Below are 6,756 nucleotides of genomic sequence, written 5' to 3'. Positions count from 1 at the left end.
AATCTGTGAGCTCAAGGCCAAATTGCAACTGTTATTCCCTCCCCCGCCCCCCTCCTCGACTGCCTGCATACATAGACATTTGTATGTGTAATTTTACGGAGTAACTAAGAAAATATTTCCATTTTAAATTAGTAATAAAAAAGAAAGCTTCGATTATTATGAAAAGGCGTTTATTAAATACCTTCAATAAAGCATTGACATTTTTTCTGGTGGCTGGGCAGCTTAATTTTAAATATAGTCAAATTTTGCCCAATATTTACTAACGAAAATAATTTCAGGTATATAAATTAGTATCAAAGTCTCAAAAATCATATTCATCATACCAACATAAAGGTAGTGTTTGTTGAAAAAATTTCATCATTCTCTAACTTTCTGGTTTTATCTCCACTTATTTAACAGATGCTCTTAACATGTGAAATCTACATTTTTAAATTAAAATGTAGCTTTTTTTCTTTTTCATATATTCAAAACTAGGGAATAGAAACGCGGTCCATCGTTTTCCGAAAAGTTTCACTTTTGGTTTCGATTCTATCCCATAGCGCAGGTGTTCCCAAACTTTTTCGATTCGCGGCAGCCTTAGAAGAAATATAATTTTCCGAGGCATCCCAGTCTTTATTGATCATATATGTGTACGAATGTTATCGTGGGCACTTCGTGGCATCTTTTCGCAGATTAATCGGTAAAAATCGGCTGAAAAAAATTGTTAAAGTGGCCGCTGACCGATATGCTAATGCATTGTCGCATCTCTACTCCGCACCAGCAAAAAATGACGTTGATATTCCATTTAAATTCTTGAGTCACTAGAAAAAAAATAAATAAATAAATAAATAAATAAAAACATATTTAAAATTTTTTCTCTCCATAAGGGAGAAAATGAATAAAATACACGACATATAAATCCGCAAAATGGGGGGAGGAAATCAATAAAATATTTGTTAACTAATTAGTTTCTTTCATTTCTATTTAACTATATTATACTTTATCCTTTATTTTGCGGCCTCTTGACAGAATGTACTACACCGATCCCTTCCATTTTGGTGGAACTTAGAAATATCAATCATGAATTTTAATCTCTTTTTGATATTTTCAATTTGGCCCAGGTTCCATAGTTGTGGTACGCCCTTTGTTAGCACAGTCATAAAAATATATTACTTTTTTCAATTTTTCAGAAAATTTGAAGTGATAAACAAATGTTACACAACAGTTTTTAATTTTAATCTATACATTGTCTTTATCAATAAAAGTATTAATTTGAAATTAAACCCTGCCAATGTTTGGAAAATAAACAAAATCTGGAAAACTAAGAAATTACAACAGAGAAAGTGAAAATGAGTGAGCTCTATTTACAATTCATGTATTGATTTAAAAAAGGGAAAAGCATATCCTCTAATATATATAAATAAGCATGTCCTTGATGAACATTGCCTGACTGAGACAATTTCTCCCACTCATCAATTAGTCAGAAACTAATGCTTAGTTTCTCTAATTAATATTTCATTATACCTTTTATTAGTGTTCATTTTCAAAAGAGAAACATATCCTCTGTAATACATAAATATACAAACAATTGATAAACTGTATGTCTGAGACAATTTCTTCTACTCATATTTAATGAAACATAACTGAACTAATGCTTATCTGCTACATTAGTAACCAGACTTCACCTGATTAAAATGGTCCCTCCCCTTTCTGGCTTTTTTATAGCAAAAATAAAGTTTATAAATTGATGTAACTTTATCACACTTGTAAGATATCACACAGAAGTAGCAAATTTGAGGGTTTGCAAAAATATAACTATTTAGTCGAAAAAACTAAACATACAGACACATAGACTTGGATATAAGAATTTTATTTATAGCTACAAAAAATATAGGCACCATTTCAAAATATGTAATCTTTACTTTGTGATTAATGAAACAGAAATTTGATACATGGTTATAAACAAAACTCTTTTAATAAAGTTGATTTAATCTTGCTAAGCAGGTGATGCAGTTGATGCCATTATTTTTTTCAAAAGCATCTTTACTTTTAACATGAAGCCTTAGGATAAGCATATAGCAATACAAAAATCTTCGGTTTTCCCTTTGGCCCAGATCAGGGATTATGTGGGTTAATGACATCAGCTTTGATTACTAGATTACATGGAATGCAGCTGAGTCCCTGACCCTAGAGGCACCCTTGGGTAAGATATCAGGACATGAAAAAAATAGCAATGAGGTATCAAGGAAAAGGGATTACTTGTGATGATGACTCACTGAGCAAAGCATGGGATGTTCAAAGAAGCTCCCACACCTGGAGTAAAATTGCTTTATACATTTCTATAAAGGTTGTGTAAAGTGAGAGAGAGAGGTTTTTAAAGAAGTGATATGAGAAAAAAAAAAAACCTTTATTTATACAGGGTTCATACTCAATTTGGATAAAAAATTTCCATGACTTTTCCAAGTTTTTATCATGACTTCATAAAATACAGAGAAAATAGTACTATTGAATGTAAAACTTGACAATTTCTGGAAATGGGCATTAGAAAAATTGTTACGTGAGTACCATTACCTCATTGAAGCACTTACTAGTGCCCGAAAAAATATCAGTGCATACTTCAGAAACTAATAAATTATTCTTATTTGTCTTTATCATATAAATTCAAGCAAAATAAAAATATAATGAATGCAATACAACTGATGTTTAAATGTCTAATAAATGTTTAATAAATAGGGCCAAATAGTAATAAATGGGACAAAAATTGAATAAAGTCATTACTAAGTTTCCAATAATAAACTTACTTCATAAAAACATTGTCCTTTGGTGTCATTAGTGCATCTAATAACCGATGTAACTTGACAGGGTATGCTTTCATTAAAGTAAAGCCACGTTTTTCAGTAAATTCAATTTTCTAAACCAAATATTTCAGCTGGCCACAAGGATTAGTTTTGCGAGCTGCATGTTGGGCACCACTGTTTTAGAGCATTAGAATTCCCCTATTTCTATGTTCTACTGCCTGACTAAAGTCTTCATTTTCTAAAGCCTTCAACATATTAAGATAAAACTCTGGTAAATTTAGTAATGAATTTTTTACAAGTAGTTGAAACGAATTCGGATGCAATTGAATTACACTTTTTGACAGGGCGTGACAAAATCAAGAATATGCAAGTCCACTACTACAGAATACAAAATATAAGAAGTGCTGAAAATAATGATTAATTCAAAATTAGTGACCCTCCAGTAGTAAAATCACATTACAAAAAAAAGGCGAGCGGCTGTTACAGAAGCAGATGAAATTGGATTTCAAAACTCGGATTTGTTTTTGCAATCGTTCAATTTATATGCAATATTACTAAATCACTCAATATTTCTAGCGATCTTTTAGCTGTTGTTACTTTCTTACTACCAGAGACATTTTTCCATGACTTAAAATAAATTTCAATGACTTTTAATGAAAATATCAATTTTCCATGACTTTTCCAGGTCTGAAACTTGTTTATTTTTCTTCAATGACTTTCCAGGATTTCCATGACCCGTACGAACACTGTTTATAAAAACACACACACACACACATACAAAAAAAGTTTAGTTGTGCCAGTCATTGGAAATTAAGGGGTTCAATGACACTAATTCCCCACACTTTTGGCTACACTTCATTATGTTTAGTCAAAATATATAATACATTCAAATCTCAGACTGGTTCAAACTTCAAGTTATGGGAAGTTACCACAGCCCCTCAAGGAATATTTGAGATATTGAGAGTTGATTGTATAACAAATAAAAAAATGTGTTCCAGAATTTATTCCAGACGATTGAAGACCTCAGTGATCGTTAGTGGTGACCAGGGCTTGTTAAATATATCCATGGTTAAAGTACAAGTTCCCATGCCAAACTGATACTTTTGGGACTGCTGGATCAGGGGTTGCTTGGCTCCTGGTCTGAATCAAAAAACCAGAACTGTCTTCAAGGCCTCATCCAACTGGATAATCTCCATGTTGTAGTAAGTATGGGGACCCTGGAATGTTGAGAGAGAGAGAGAATCCCATTCTTCAGTTGATTCAGTAGCTACTCTTCAGGCTCGGAAAAAACCGAAAAGCACAAGCAGAGTTAATGGCAGCAAATGAAGCCAATTCCCCCTACAATGTGCCATTCAGTCGGGAATTTCCAGCCTCTGCAACTGGACACCTGAAATAGTTCTTGGACTCTGGGAAGAAAAAACAATTTCATTTAAAAGCAACAATATTATACAATGCTAATGGACACAATACTGTTTTTCATAATGTTCAGAAAAATAATATATTTTATTTCTCAACATGTTTGTAATTAAAATATTTTGTTAATAGGTACAATAGTAAAATAGCTGTTATCAATAGCTTATTTACTATTACTTTTTTTGTCATCTATTACACCAAGGTGTAACCATGTATTATATAAAAAATTTACTCAGCTATTATTGCTTCATAATAGAGATTATATCAAGAATAGAAGCAAGACGCATTCATACGAAAGATTATCCAAGAATTAAATGCATTGCCTGTGTATTACAAGAACTCTAAATATAGTATGGCACAAAACCAATTCAAGTTGAGAATCAAGTTTTATAACAGTCTGGGAGTAACTAAAGTTTCCAATTACACGGATTAACAATAGAGAATAGCATCCATAAGAAAGTAACAATTTTAAAGATCAAACATACCCACACTTCCGTTGATTCAGTAATTACTCTTCAAGCTCGGAAAAAACCGAAAAGCATAAGCAGAGGAAACGGCAGCAAATGAAACCAATTCCCTCTACTATGTGCCATTCAGTCAGGAATTTTCAGCCTCTGCAACTGGACACCAGAAACAGTTTTTAGACTCTGGGGAGGAAAAACTTAATTTAAAATTTGAATGCAACACTATAACAATGCTAATGGAATAGCATACAATAGTTCTAAATAGGTATCCATCCTATTCAGAAAATAATTAATATATTTTGCTTCTCAACATGTTATTAATTAAAACATTCTTCAACAGGTACAATAGTAAACTAGCTGTTATCAATAGCTTATTCTCTTTAACTTTTTTTTGTTGTTTATTACACTAAGGTGTGACCATCTATTATAAAAAAATATACTTCAACTATGATAGCTTCATAATATTACATCAAGAATTGAATGCACGACCTGCTTATTACAGGAAAAATTTCTCAAATTATAGTATGATACAAAACCAATTCTCAAATTATAGTATGATACAAAACCAATTCAAGTTGAGGATCAAGTTTCATAACAGCCTAGGAATAATTACACAGATAAACAATATAGAATAGTTTCAAAAAGTAGAACTGTAATAAATTAAAATAGATTGGACATCTTTCTGCGAATGGAGAAAAAATCTCAAGAATAAAAACAAATATCAAGCAGTAAAAATCCTCAACATATAAGCACTTTAACCTGGAGCGTTTCTTGCTGCTCACAGCTACTGCACCCCACATGATACTTTGATTTAAATACTTCAGTATTTATCCTTAAGCATGTGACAATATCTGGAACTGGCAAGAAAATCAAATCTGCATGTTATTTTTCTGAAAGTAATGAAGCAATTCAGCAATAAAAGCATGATTGACAGATCTTTTAAAGGATGATGAGTGAATTATTTAATTTGAGATTTCCGTTACACAGAATTCTATTAAATAGCAGAAGCTAGAAGGAAAAAAAATGATTGTTTGATAACTGTTTTATAATTCAAAAAGGTAAGAATCTGCATCAGATGAATATACTCCTGTTTAAAAACAAAATTTGGTCAATAGGTACCTGCATTTTGAAAAAGAAAAATGCATAAATTATTTTTCTTCTAGAAAATACCATATTTTGCTCCTGTCTGTAACTTTGCAATTTTACTCAAATGAAACAGATACACTATATAGGAAGCTAAATATAATAACTATTGCAGAAATAGTTATTAGTTAACAGAGAAATCACATTTCGTCTAACGAGCAAAGTATTAAGTCCATAGCAAGAAATTATTGAAATCAAATCCTTATTTCCTTCATATCCATAATAACGACGGTCATCATTGAGCGAAACCGTTTTGTAAGATACTATTAAGATGCATTTCTTTAGAAATTAGTTGACTTAATATGAAATCTACACTGAATTACAAGCCGTTATCCAAGTTTACTTATGCTTTAATTAAAATATGAATAAAATTGTACCATTGTTTGTTTCCTTTAACAATCAAAGCAAAATCCTCTTTGTTCTCATGTTTACGAGCGTCAAACCATTACGAGATCACTTTGAAGAAAGAGAAATACATAAATTAATCATTTTATCTCAATAGCTCAATATTAAATACATTGTAACATGTTATTGACATCAAATCACATTTATGACATTTAAGATCGAGCGAAACCATTTTGCAAGACATTACACAGTTTTTGAATAAATATTCGTTGAAATAACAAATGAAACTTGCAACATTACTAATTTCAAGAGTTAATTTGTGTTTTTGTGAAACATAAATTCAAATTAATCATTAAAACGTACCTCACAATCACCTAAATCCTCAGGCCCCCTCGTGTATCTACCGTTTGTTCGCGCGCCAAACCATTGCGTCGCCAAATGTCAAGGTTGCCGTAAATTTCCCTGTAAAAATCGCCAGGATTTAGCTGTAATTAATGTCCGCCGGTCTGACGATATTTTTCATGTTTCTATGAGTAAAAATGTGCTGTTTCTGTAAAAAAAGTTCGTTTATTATGCTTTGATAGTATGTGATAATGAAATAATATCTATTTGCT

This window comes from Uloborus diversus, chromosome 1 (genome assembly GCF_026930045.1).
Source record: "Uloborus diversus isolate 005 chromosome 1, Udiv.v.3.1, whole genome shotgun sequence".
Classification (NCBI taxonomy): Eukaryota; Metazoa; Arthropoda; class Arachnida; order Araneae; family Uloboridae; genus Uloborus; species Uloborus diversus.
The sequence above is the reverse complement of the archived record's forward strand: the minus strand, read 5'-3'. Positions refer to the sequence as shown.